We start from the raw sequence: 14,585 nt of genomic DNA, 5'->3' as shown, positions 1-14,585 counted from the left end.
GAAGGAAGGAAGGAAGGAAGGAAGGAAGGAAGGAAATTTCTCAGTATGTCAGATGGAAGAAAATTCAAGAAGGGAGGGAGGGAGGGAGGGAGGGAGGAAGGAAGGAAGGAGGAAGGAAGGAAGGAAGGAAGGAAATTTCTCAGAAGTATGTCAGTTGGAAGAAAATTCAAGAAGGGAGGGAGGGAGGAAGGAAGGAAGGAGGGAAGGAAGGAGGGAAGGAAGGAAGGAAGGAAGGAAGGAAGGAAGGAAGGAAGGAAGGACAGAGTCGGAAGGGACCTTAGAGGTCATCTAATCCAACCCCCTGCTCACCCTGGAGACCCCTACTAGGGATTCGAACCGCCGGACCTTTCTGATCGACGAGTCCTCCGGCCTTTCAGGTAGCTCCACCAGCTGAACTTCTCTTCTGTATCCCAGGCTAAAAAACTGCACCGGTTGGATTTCTACCTTGGAAGCACCTCTTTTCCCCCCCAACCCCCCCCCCCCAGAAAAGCAGAATCAATGGGGTAGAGCGCCCTCCCCCCAAATTGTACTCTGCCAAAGCATCCATTTTCTCTCCCCCCCTCCCATTTCCCGTGTGGCTCGGCCACCGACCGTTGCTTGGTGATTCATTCTACATTTCTAGTCGTTCATCCTTTTGGCAAGCGAATTGAAAGATGCCATTCCTGGCGTCTGAATCACTCGCAAGGGCATAAAACGGTTGTGTGTGTGTGTGTGTGTGTGTGTGTGTGTGTGTGTGTGTGAAGGGGGGGAACAGGACCTGCCAATCGGTGCCTTAATTTCCTTTCCCCCCCCCATCCCCTCCCGCTGTAGAGGAAATGGGGGAAACTGAGTCACTCCTTTCATCCCCTTTTCATCATCAGCCAGTTATGAAACCCTGCATTTTTTTATTTTATTTATTTTTTTTCTGCAGGGGAGTGAAACGTGATACACACGTGACCCAATTGGGTCACGTGAAGATGCTTCCTTGACCCTGGGGGGGGGGAGGGTCCTTATTAACAGATGAACAGAGTTGGAAGGGACCTTGCAAGGTCATCTAGTCTGACCCCCCCTCCCTCCGCCCCAAGCAGGAGAGCCTACACCCGTGAGGCTGTTTTCGCCTTCCCCAGGCTCCTAGAAAGGCTCTGGTGCCTGGGGAGGGCAAAAAAATGGGCTTACCGGGCCCACCGTGCCAAAAGCGGGGAGAGAGTTGGGGGGTCATGCGTGTATGTGTGTGGGCACGCCCACATGCAATCCCCCCCCAATTTCCCCCGCTTTTGGGTCCGTTACTACAACGAAGGGTAAAAGGCATCAGGCTTAAGAAACCAGGGGTGTGAGTTCTAGTGCTGCCTTAGGCATGGCTAGGGGAACTCGGGCCAGCCACTCTCTCCCAGCCCTAGGAAGGAGGCAATGGCATGCCAAGAGGTGTGATTTCTAGTACAGCCTTAGGCATGGAGGCTCCTGGGCGATACTGGGCCAGCCACTCTCTCTCAGCCCCAGGAAGGAGGTAATGGCATGCCAAGGGGCGTGAGTTCTAATGCTACCTTAGGCACGGAGGCGGCTGGGTGATCTCGGGGCCAGCCACTCTCTATTAGCCCTAGGAAAGAGGCAATTCTTTATTCTTTTAACAAACACCTCACTTAAAGCCCCAGAAATGTTGGGCTCAGTTGCGGTCATAAAATCGAGGACTACCTGTATATTTCTGAAAACCCCCCCCCCCCCAATTCTGCCATTCAAGGAGCTGAGCGGGCCATCAAAATTAAAAATAATAAAAAATTAGATGGGGTGCTTTTCTAAAGACTGAAAAGCCAAGTTTCCGATGCTTTATACTTTTTTTTAAAAAAAAAACCCTTAAATACCGATTGCAATGCAGTTTGCCCCCTCGCTTTTCAAACCCAAGACGCCAATTTGTATTAAAATAATTGGTGCGTTTTTATTGCAAATCCGTGAAGAGTGATTTAAAAAAAAAACAAAAAACAATTTTAAAAAAATAACCAACAAAAACACACAGGCTATGTACAGTTCTGTTCCTTCCCTTCGGCCATTTAAATCAGATTTCCCCATGATCTTTGCTAGCTTCCAGGCCTGCTCAGAGCAGCTGCGTCGGCAGAAACGTAGAGCGATAAAAAGTTTGGAACAGTTGGAAAAGTAGCTTTTTCTAGCTTGATAAGAGACGGTGGAACTCGAGGCAAAAAGACTTTGTCAACAGGAGTTTGCAGTGTGGGGGATTGCAAACTAAGTCCTAGCACAGTGTTGCTCAGCTTTGGGAAATGTAAGACGGGTGGACTTCTACTCCCAGAATCCCCCAGCCAGCATGTCTTAAGACGGGTGGACTTCTACTCCCAGAATTCCCCAGCCAGACATGTTGCCTGGGGAAATCTGGGAGCTGAAATCCACTCATTTTAAAGCATGCTGGCTGGGGGATTCTGGGAGTTGAAGTCCACCCGTCTTAAAGCATGCTGGCTGGGTGATTCTGGGAGTGGAAGTCCACCCGTCTTAAAGCATGTTGGCTGGGGGATTCTGGGAGTTGAAGTCCACCCGTCTTAAAGCATGTTGGCTGGGGGATTCTGGGAGTTGAAGTCCACCCGTCTTAAAGCATGTTGGCTGGGGGATTCTGGGAGTGGAAGTCCACCCATCTTAAAGCATGCCGGCTGGGGGATTCTGGGAGTTGAAGTCCACCCGTCTTAAAGCATGCTGGCTGGGTGATTCTGGGAGTGGAAGTCCACCCGTCTTAAAGCATGTTGGCTGGGGGATTCTGGGAGTTGAAGTCCACCCGTCTTAAAGCATGTTGGCTGGGGGATTCTGGGAGTTGAAGTCCACCTGTCTTAAAACATGCTGGCTGGGGGATTCTGGGAGTTGAAGTCCACCCGTCTTAAAGCATGCTGGCTGGGGGATTCTGGGAGTGGAAGTCCACCCGTCTTAAAGCATGTTGGCTGGGGGATTCTGGGAGTGGAAGTCCACCCATCTTAAAGCATGCCGGCTGGGGGATTCTGGGAGTTGAAGTCCACCCGTCTTAAAGCATGCTGGCTGGGGGATTCTGGGAGCTGAAATCCACTCATTTTAAAGCATGCTGGCTGGGGGATTCTGGGAGTTGAAGTCCACCCGTCTTAAAGCATGCTGGCTGGGTGATTCTGGGAGTGGAAGTCCACCCGTCTTAAAGCATGTTGGCTGGGGGATTCTGGGAGTGGAAGTCCACCCATCTTAAAGCATGCCGGCTGGGGGATTCTGGGAGTTGAAGTCCACCCGTCTTAAAGCATGCTGGCTGGGGGATTCTGGGAGTTGAAGTCCACCCTCCTTGAAGGATTGCTCTAGCAAACGATGGCTTATAAAGGGGAGAGCTGGATCTGCATTTAGCTGCTGTGAAAAGTGTAGGAACTACTAAGGACTGAAGGGCAGGTGGAGAAAAGGCTCCCTGGCTAAACATGTCCTTACGGTCAAGCGACCCAAACCCCCAGGCAACCTGACCGGCTTTTGCAAGGAGCGTGAGGTTTTGGGTTAAACCCCCACTCCTCACCCCACAATCCAGCTGCCTTGTCCAAACCACAACTCCCAGGATGCCTTGAGCCACTCACACCTAGTAGACCTTGCTCCGAGCAGCTTTGCGTAGCGGTGCAGCGGTGCTGGTGTTTGCAATGAGGGTGTGTGTGTGTGCTGTGGAAAAGAGGCTCCCCGAGCCCCCGCACCCTAGGGACTCCTTTTGTGTGTTTTTAAAAAAAGGTGAAAACAACATTTTAAAAAGTTTTGTTCCTTTCCTCTCCTCCACAGCGGTGCTCTCCCTGCAAAGAGAGGGGATGCTCCCTCTCCCTATGCAGAAAGCTCCTGGGGGCTGAGCGAGGGTCTCGGGGGTGGGGGGGTGGGGTCTCAGCTCAGGGTCGGCAGTGACAATCGTGGGCCAGGCGGACCGTCTGGAGGTTCAAGGAGCCGTCCTCTTTGAGGAAAAGAAAGGGGAGCGGGCTCTTTCGGGGTCGACAGCAGCGTCTCTGGTGGGAGAAAGGAAGAAAGGAAAAGCGGGGTGAATTTGGTGGTCTCCCCAATGCCATTTGAGCCCTGGCACCACTACTACAGGTAAATCCTCAATTTACAACCGTCCATTTAGTGACCGAGTGAAGTTGCAACGGCACCTAGGACTGGTTTTTTCCCCTCTTACGACCCTTCCAGGCGTCCCGTTTGGTCAGGGGATCAAAATTAAAACAGCTTGGCCCCTTGACTTGTATTTACGACGGTCGCAATGATCTCGTGCGATCTCCTTTTTTGCGACCTCCTGACAAGCCAAGTCAACGGGAAAGCCGGATTCGTTTAACAACGGGTCGTTTGGGAGGCAGGGAGCTAAAGGCGATATTTGAAGTTTTAAAACCTGCATGCGAGGGTCAAAGAATAAGCTTTATTAGAAAGTTTAAAGTGTCATTTTGTTTTGTTTGTTTCAAAAAAAAAAGTTTAGGACTTTGAGGGAAAGGGGAGGGTGAAAGAAAGTCTGAAAGAAAGGGAAAAAAGTTTTCCACCCCCCCTTCGGTAAGTCCAAAGGATTTAAAAGAATGCAATACATTTTGAAAGTAAAAATGGGGACAGTTCACAAAGATTAGGTAAAAGTAAAAGGTAAAGGTTCCTCTTGCACGTAGGTGCTAGTCGTTCCCGACTCTAGGGGGCGGTGCTCATCTCCGTTTCAAAGCTGAAGAGCCAGCGCTGTCCGAAGACGTCTCCGTGGGCATGTGGCCGGCATGACTCAACGCCAAAGGCGCACGGAACGCTGTTCCCTTCCCACCAAAGTGGTCCCTATTTTTCTACTTGCATTTTTTTACCTGCTTTCAAACTGCTAGGTTGGCAGAAGCCGGGACAAGTCACGGGAGCTCACCCCGTTATGCGGCACTCGGGATTCGAACCGCCGAACTGCCGACCTTTCGAACGACAAGCTCAGCGTCTTAGCCCCTAAGCCACCGCGTCCCTTCACAAAGATGACCAGGTGCAAATAGAAATACATACTATTTCCATAGCAAGGAAGCTAAAAGCAGGAACGGTTAAATCGATTATTTCATTTAAAGCGGCAAAATATGTTCTCATTGGGATATCGCTTCTGGAATTTGTGCTTGCGAAGAAAAAAAAAATGAAACTTTGATCTTGGTTTTGTTGATTAGAAAGACTTGGCGTTCTAGAAATGGCTAGTTATATATTAATATGTCAAAGCAAAAAAGTTTGAAGACATACAAAAGAGGAAACGTTAACGTGGAGAGTTGTTAAAAGAAGATGAGGTTAAGTATTACCGTTGTTATATTATTATATAATTATTCTATCAATATGATTGTGATGAATGTTGTAACAAACGTGTGGATGATGACTGTTTAAAAATAACTGTACCCAGATCGCACACGGTTTGATGGAATTTGAATGTTCTATCAATAAAATAAATACAACGTGGGGAAAAAGGGCAAAAAATTGAGGTTGGAGTGTGTTTATCTTGTACTGTGCCAGGAAGAGTTGGGAGTCAATGCCCGCTTTTCTTTCTTTTGCTATTTCACACCCCTTTCCTGCCCTTAATTTCCTATTTTCTTTTCTTTTCTTTTGGTATTTTATACAAAAAAAGAAAGAAAATTTGAAGATTAAAACAATGGCGTTACTAACTTAAGCGCTTCGCTTAACGAATGTGGCAAGCAAGGTCGTACAACGGGGGGGGGGGGCGAAAATTCACTTTGCCGTCGTCTCGCTTAGCGACAGAAAGGAATGGGCTCGATTATGGTTGTAAGACGAGGACTACCTGTACGCCACCCAGCTAAATCGAGTTTCAATCCTTTGACTCCCAGGTCTGCCCTGGATCCTTGCGCCGGGAACCGCCCTGCACCTCCATCCCCTGCTTTACCTGTTGGGCATCCGCCTGGCCTTGATGGCTTGGTTCCTGGAGGCCACAGGCCAAACTCCAGAGGGCCAGCTGCGTCTCTTCTTTGATCCGGTGGCAATGGCACCCCAGACATTCGGTGAAGGTGAAGGAAGTGGGGCTCAGCACCCAATTCTGCCAGCCAAGATCTGGGCGGTGGGATAGGGGAGGGGAGAGAAGGAGAGAGAGAGAGAGAGAGAGAGAGAGAGAGAGAGAGAGAGAGAGAGAGAGAGAGAGAGAGAGAGAGAGAGAATGAACGAAAAGATACACACGTCACTTACACAATATTTCAATTTTAAGAAAAGACTGGACAGCCACTTCTCTCGAATGGGATAGGGCAGTGATGCCATCAAAAAGTAGGGGGAATATGGGGGGGCGCCTGCCCGCGTGCCCACAGCCATAATTCTACGCACCCTGCCCCCTGCACGCATGACACCCCCCCCCACGCTCCACCTGCTTTTGTCATGTGATGGCACGGTGGGCCCGTTTTTTGTTTTCCCCAGGCTCCAGAGCCTTTCTAGGAGCCTGGGGAGGGCAAAAATGGCCTTCCCCACCCCCATGGAGGCCCTCCGGAGGCCGGAAATGGGCCGGCCTCTGGAGGGTCTCCGGAGGGGGGGGGGGAGTAGGAAAGGCCATTTTTGCCCTCCCCAGGCTCCTAGAAAGGCTCTGGAACCTGGGGAAAGCAAAAAATGGGCCTTCCCCACCCTCCCGAGGCCCTCCGGAGGCTGGAAACAGCCTATTTCCCTACTTCTGGTGGCCCAGAAGGCCCAAAAATCAGGTGGCGGGAGCTGAGCTTGCGTGCCATAGGTTCGTCATCACGGGGATGGTGTCTCCTGCTTGAGCAGGGGTTGGACTAGAAGACCTCCTGAGGTCCCTTCCAGCTCTGTTATTCTGAAATTCTTCATTCCTGCGCCCTAAACCTAGTTTCTGATTCCAGTTTAGCTCAATGGGAAACCGACTCTCTGTAGCATTTGCACAAAGCCAGGATTAATGTGCAACCTCAGCCACTAGGGGGCGTAGTTACTTTTTAAACCTGTTTTTTTTTAACCTGCCGTATTTTTCACGTTTTAACGTATTTTTTTAACCCGCTGTATTTTTTTTACTATTATTTTTTTTAACCCAAAGTATTTTTTTTTTACATTTAGCTTATTTTTAACTCATTGTATTTTTTTACTTTTTAACCTACTTTTTAATCCACTGTATTTTTTTATTTTTAATCCACTGTGGTTTTCTTTACTTTTCAATCTATTTTGTAACCCGAGGTATTTTTTAATGTTTAGTTCGTTTTTAACCTACTGTATTTTTACCTTTTAACCTATTTTTTTTAAACATACCGCGTTTTCTGTTTTTTTTCAAACCTATTTTTAATCTAATGTAGGTTTTATTTTTAACCTGTTGACGTGAGGGAGGTACAGATACAGATTAACAGAGTTGGAAGGGATCTTGCAGGTCATCTAGTCCAACCCTTTGCCCAAGCAGGAAACCCTACATCTGCCTCTACCTAGGATCGAACTCCCGACCTCCTGATTGCAAGGCAAGAGCTCCACCTCTAGGCCACGGCTCCTGACACACTATCCTGACTTAACATCATGGGTCAATTTTCAGCCATCATGGCTTAAGTCAACAAATCCAGGCCTTAAACTATGGTTTAACTAAACTATGGTTTAGCAGAATGAACGTGTTATTACAAACCTAGTTGATAAGTTTCTTCGTTTATTCAAACTGACTAATAGGGTTCAGGCAACAAACCAGGGTTAAAAAAAATATGACAGTCTTAGCAAGGAGGAGGACATTCTGCACAGATGGAGCTTTGGAAGAAAACTTCCCTCACTTTTTTTTTTTTTTTAAAAAAACCACTAAACATACAGGATTGTGATATGATTATATTAATAATATTTTGATATTAACATATTATTTATTATATTACCATCCAGGGTGACGCGTTGCGAGATCTGTAAGCAGCCCCCTCTTTGGCTCACCAATGTCTGATTGGAGGTTATATCTGAGGACCGAAAAAAAGAGGCAGATAAGCAATTTGTAGTCCTTGATTTATGACGGTTCATTGAGTGACCGTTTCAAGTTAAAACAACACTGAAAAAAGTGACTTAGTTAGGAACGTTTTTCATACTTACGACCGTGCCAACATCCTCACAGTTAGGTGATCAAAAAATTCAGACGCTTGGCAACTGGCTCATATTTATGACGGTGACTGTGTCCCGGGGGGGGGGGGCGGTGTTTGTGTGTCAAGTGATCTCATTTTGCGACCTTCTAACTGGCCAAGTCAGTGGGGAAAGCTGGATTCGCTTAACAACCGTGTGAATAACTTAACGACGGCGGTGATTCCCTTAACAACGGAGCCAAGAAAAGTGATAAAAACGGGGCAAAATTCACTTAACAAATGCGTCGCTTTGCAGCAGAAAATTTGGGGCTCGCTTTGTGGCCATAAGTCGAGGATGACCTGTCTTGGAAGAGAGAAATTTAACGGTTCTCATTTTTTTTCTTGGAGTTATCCGGAGGAGTAAATCCTGAAGCCGGCAGCTTCAGACAGCGAGGAAAACGCAGGTGTGCGGAGTGTAATCTTTGTGTTAGAAAAGATATTGAATTAGAAATGTCCTTTTTTTTTTTGCACAGATAAGGATGGCTGGGTTTTTATTTCCCTGGCGAGACCCCCGTTTCCAGCCAGCTGTTCTCCTTCAAAGCCAGCAGGGAGTCAAAAGACTGCTTGTGAAAGAAGAATAACCCTGAGGATTCGCAATAAAAACAACAGAGGAGGATAAATAGGCACCCTATCGGACGCTTCCCCGGAATAGCTAAAGGAATTTGCAGAGTTCCTACAATGTCAGATTGTCCCGGATTTTATCAGGCAATGTTTGGGGTCTGTGCAAAGTCTGGTTTTCCAAGGAGGGGGGGTGTTGAATTTCATTTATAGACTGGTAGAGCAAGTTTTCTCCATCTTGGCTACTTTTAAGATGGGTGGACTGGACTTCAGCGTTCACAATTTCCCCAGCCAGCCTGGTTTACGATAGGTGAGTTTCAGAAGGGACCTTGGAGGTCTTCTAGTCCAACCCCCTGCTTAAGCAGGAGACCTCATACTAATTCAGACAAATGGCTGTCCAATCTCTCTTCTTAAAAACCTCCAGGGATGGAGCACCCACAATTTCTGGTGGCAAGCAGTTCCACTGATGAATTGTTCTCACCGTCAGGAAATTTCTTCTTAGTTCTAGGTTGCTTCTCTCCTTGATGAGTTTCCACCCATTGCTTCTCGTCCTGCCCTCAGGGGATTTGGAGAATAGCTTGACTCCCTCTTCTTTGGGGCAGCCCCTGAGATATTGGAAGACTACTCTCATGTCTCCCCTACTCCTTCTTTTCATTAAACTAGACATACGCAGTTCCTGCAACCGTTCTTCATACGTTTTAGCCTCCAGTCCCTTAATTGTCTTCGTTGCTCTTCTCTGCACTCTTTCCATTTTTTTGACCCCCTCTGCGCATGCACAGAGGGTCCAAAATTGTATGTGATGAGCGCGCGAGCGAGCGGAGCGCATGCTTCCGAACCGGCAGGGAAGGTAAGTAGATTTCACCCCTGCTATATAGGTATGTCAAAGAAAAAGAAGATTCTGAATATTTTTATGACGTGGGATCTATGCTACAAATGGCTAGCTTGATAGATACAGAGGTTAGAGGAGTGGATTAATGTGAAATATGGACTACACGAGAAAGAAAAACCGATGAGTAAATATTTTGATGGTTGTATATTGATACCATGATGGAAGAACGTATACTTTTCAATACCAATTGGTATTATCCAGAGGTGAAATCCAGGAGGTTCTGACAGGTTTTGGAGAACCGGTAGCAGAAATTTTGAGTAGTTCGGAGAACCGGCAAATACCACCTCTGGTTGGCCCCAGAGTTTTTAGTTTTTAAAACGATTAAAAACTATTTACACACGAAGGGAGTCCTGGGAAATGCAGTTCTACCCTCTTCAGGTTTCCTCGTCCGAGCAGCTCCAACTCGGTGGACTTCTACTCCCAGAATTCTCTTGCTGACTGGGGAATTCTGGGAGCGCAAGGCCACACAGCTTGTGCAACACTGATTTTTTTTAAAAAACCGATATTTCCCAGGCTGAATTGCAGCTGACAAACCGGACAGACGCAAAAGCCGGATCCGTTCTGCAGTCGAAAAGCAGAAGTGAGTATTTTCGACACCAACTATTTGACGCAAACAAAACAGATGGTTGAATTCCCCCAAAAGAGAGGGGCAATGCTTTTTAATTCCTCATGCGAATGGCAGGCAAAATGTAGGCCATTCTCTGGTATGAGAAAGGGCGCTCTTGATATGCCCGTGCGCACTCTTGTTGAGTCACCCTTCCTTGCGACATGTTTAACCCGCTTTCGGATGGAATTTTCTCCCCTTTTCTGGGTTTGCACCATCGAGTAGTTGGGAGTCATGAAATGACAGGTAGTCCTCAACTTACAAACACCGTTAAGCCCAACATTTCCGTGGCTAAACAAAACATTGGAGTGAATTTCGCCCTCTTTCAAACCACTTTTCTTGCTGCCGTGGTTAAGTGAATCAGTGAGTAACCCCGTTGTTAAGTGAATCCGGCTCCCCCCCGTTGATTTTTGCTTTCACAAAAGGGGATCACATGACCTGTGCCCCCCCCCCACCCTCTGGGACGCTGCCCCCGTCATAAATATGAAACAGTGGCCAAGCGTCTGAATTGTATTCGCCGGACTGTGTGGGGATGCTACAACCGGTTGTAAGTGTGAAAAAACGGCCCTAAGTGTCACTTTTTTTCCAATCCCGTTTTAACTTTGAATGGTCGCTAATTGAACTGTTGTAAGTCAAGGACTAGCTGTAGCTTGCCAGGCATGGTTTTTAGCCACACTTTGATTCAGGATTTGCAGGCTGGGTAACTGCATTAGCTAAAACTTTTGGAGACCTGCAGAAGAGTGTTTGTGTGAACCCATTGACCTGGCACAGGATACAGATAGATATAGATTAATAGAGTTGGATGGGACCTTGGAGGTCATCTAGTCCAACCCCCCGCCGAAGCAGGAGACCCTACACCATTTCTGACAGATGGCAATCCAGTCTCTTCTTGAAAGCCTCCAGGGATGAAGCTCCCACAACTTCTGAAGGCAACTTCTCTTCCGTGGGTTGATTGTTCTCACTGTCAGGAAATTCCTCCTTATTTCCAGGTTGAATCTCTCCTTGATCGGTTTCCATCCATTATTCCTTCTCTGGCCTTCAAAGGTGCTTTGGAGGATAGCTGGACCCCCTTCCTCCTCTCTGGGGCAGCCCCTCAAATATCGGAAGATGCTATCATGTCTCCCCTGGTCCTTCTCTTCACTAGACCAGCCATGTCTTCTGTCCATCCATGGCTCACTCAGATGTCTGTCTTTCTCTCTCTCTCTCTCTCTCTCTCTCTCTCTCTCTCTCTCTCTCTCTCTCTCTCTCTTTCTTTCTTTCTTTCCTTTCTTCCTTCCTTCCTTCTTATTCTTTCTTTCTTTTTCTTTCTTTCTTGTGCTTTGGAAAATAGCTGGACCCCCTTCCTCCTCTCTGGGGCAGCCCCTCAAATATTGGAAGTCTGCTATCCTGTTTCCCCTGGTCCTTCTCTTCCCTAGACTAGCCAGGCCCTGTTCCTGCAACCGTTCATTGTAGGTTTTAGCCTCCGCTCTGAATCTCATTGGGGGTCTCGGGGAAGGGGAGGGAGAGATGCCAGACAGAGGAGAAGCAAGGAGGGTGCAGAGGGACACTTACTGAGATGCTGTCCTCCGATGGAGGGCTCCGGAGACTTCCTTCCTTCTTTGGTCCATTGTTCTCGCACCTGGTGGGTCATGCTGGCCGTCAGCCGGGGTGGATGGTCTAACCGCAGCAGCTGGCACATCACGGTCCTTGCTCGCTGGAGGATTTGCTCCCGACAGCTGTGGGAGGGGGGATATAATTGACACGAGCTCAGCCACAGGTGTGGAGCGAAATTTGGGGTAATGGGAAGAGAGGGAGAAGATGGAGGTCCTCAATTTTCTCTTGGAAGCTGCTAAGTAAGGCGTTCCTGCCTCGAAGGGCAGAAGGGAATAAATGAGGATATCTATCTATCTATCTATCTATCTATCTATCTATCCATCCATCTTCCATCCATCTGTCCATCCTATACATCCATCATTCTCTCTCTCCCTCTATCTTCCATCCATCCTATACATCCATCGTTATCTATCTATCTATCTATCTATCTATCTATCCATCCATCATCTATAACTCCATCCATCATTTATCCATCCATCCATCCACCCACCCATCCATCCTATATATCCATCGCTATCTATCTACAGTATCTATCTACCTACCTACCTACCTATCCATCATCTATATCTCCATCCATCATTTATCCACACATCTACCCATCCATCCATCCATCCTTCCATCCATCCATCCTTCCATCCATGTTCCATCCATCCATCCATGTTCCAACCGTCCATCCATCCATCCATCCATCCTATACATCCATTGTTATATCTATCTATCTATCTATCTATCTATCTATCCATCCATCCATCATCTATATCTCCATCCATCATTTATCCATCCATCCACCCATCCATCCATCCTATACATCCATCGCTATCTCTCTATCTACAGTATCTATCTATCTATCTATCTATCTATCTATCTATCTATCTATCTATCTATCTATTTAACCATCATCTATATCTCCATCTATCATGTATCCATCCATCTACCTATCCATCCATCCATCCTTCCATCCATCTATGTTCCATCCATCCATCCATTCATGTTCCATCCATCCATCCATCCATCCATCCATCCATCCATCCATCCATCCATCCATCCTATCCATCCATTGTTATCTATATCTATCTATCTATCTATCTATCTATCTATCTATCTATCTATCCATCCATCCATCCATCCATCCATCCATCCATCCATCCACTCATCCATCCTCTTATCTATCAAATTTTGAAACTGTCCATCTCCCTCACCAAGGGACATTGGGCAGCGTACAGTTAAAATACAGAAACATAAAACCAGAAGATAATTTTTTTTAAAGAGGCAAGAAGGGTTTCTAGTACAATGTTAAAAGTTAGTTTTAATTTTCTGCCCACTGGGGATTCCTCCGGATGGAGAGACGCAGGAGCAGGGACTCCGTTTGGAAACTCAGCACCACCTCCCTTCAGCCTTTCCAAATTATTACCCTCAGGCAGGGGCTTACTTTTCCCCCACCTGTGCCTGATGGGAGGTGTAGTCTGGCAGCTCCCAAATTCCTCTGCTGGCCCCCTCAAAAATCCCTTTGGGAAAAACATCCTTCCTTCATCATCCTTTCCTTTTATTCATCCTTACGTTGCCACCTCTACAATCCTCCCACATTTTCAGGAACATGCCCCCTCCCCCAAAAGCAGATCTGTCCCCAACCTCGCTTCTCCCCCCCCCCCCAAAAACCCTCCGGATGTGCTGATCCGTGGCATCGACCCCCAATCCTCCCTTCCCCAGTTCAGCGTACGTGGCTTGTCTTTTCACTCAAGGGTGAGGTGGGGAGGGGGTCCCTGCTTTTGCAACCCATCTTTGCACTGGCATCCTTTCCTAGCCAGGTGGGGATTTGAACCCAGCTCCTCCCAGCCAGCCCCTCAACTTTTTGGGGGCTCCCCGACATTTGGAGGGGCAAGTGGGGAGGGGGTCTTGCTGGAAAGCCTTACCTTTCGTTGAGAGTCAGGGCAGAAAACTCACGAGTTTGCTGCTCCCCTGTGGGGTCTCCCTTCTGGAGGTCGGAGGTGCCACCGGAGGGCACCCCGCTGGCCAGCAAGAGGTGGAGGAAAAAGAGGAAGAACATGGCACCAGGATCAGATGGGCTGTCGGAAAGGGGCACAGGTGGGCACCGAAAGCAAGCAAGCCTTCTGAATGGGGATGCGATGGGACGCTGGGAAGACACTTTTATCTGTCTCTCCTCCAGGCCTGAGGTGACCTTGGCATTTTTCAAACTCCTCATCCCACGAGGACAGCAACTGCAGGAGAGTCGGGTGCCAGCTCTTTGGTCCACCCCAGGGGGGCAAAGCCAGGCATTCTCGCCACCCCTTGGGACCCTCCCTCCCTCCCTCTCTCTCTATCTCCTTCCCTCCCTCCTTTCGTCCATCCCTCCGAACAGTGGAACGACCAAAATCAGGATTTTGGCATCACGGATTTGCCAGGTTCTCAAATGTGAGCGGTTGGATTTGGAGGTGGGTGGGAAGATCGCTTGGGGTTGGGGTGGGGAGGGCAGGGAGGTGGAGAGGGTGCTCCTGAGCTTGAGCAGAGCGCAGAGTAAACCTTGCCCCAGAGCAGGGTTGAAATCCAGCAGGTTCGGGAGAACCGGTAGCGGAAATTTTGAGTAGTTAGGAAAACTGGCAAATGCCACCTCTGGCTGGACCCAGAGTGGGGTGGGAATGGAGATTTTGCAATATCCTTCCCCCAGGAGTGGGGAGGGAATGGGGATTCTGCAGTATCCTTCCCCCAGGAGTGGGGAGGGAATGGGGATTTTGCAATATCCTTCCCTCAGGAGTGGGGTGGGAATAGGGATTTTGTAATATCCTTCCCCCAGGAGTGGGGTGGGAATGGAGATTTTGCAGTATCCTTCCCCTGCCATGCCCACCAAGCCCCACCACGCCCACCACGCCATGCCCCCACAGAACCGGTAGTAAAAAAAATTGGATTTCACCACTGCCCCAGAGGGCATAGTAAGCCTTACCCCAAAAAT

Source organism: Pituophis catenifer, unplaced genomic scaffold (genome assembly GCF_029215685.1).
Source record: "Pituophis catenifer annectens isolate HBS135680 unplaced genomic scaffold, rPitCat1.0.hap2 SCAF_10, whole genome shotgun sequence".
NCBI classification, from domain to species: domain Eukaryota; kingdom Metazoa; phylum Chordata; class Lepidosauria; order Squamata; family Colubridae; genus Pituophis; species Pituophis catenifer.
This window is presented reverse-complemented; position numbering follows the sequence as displayed.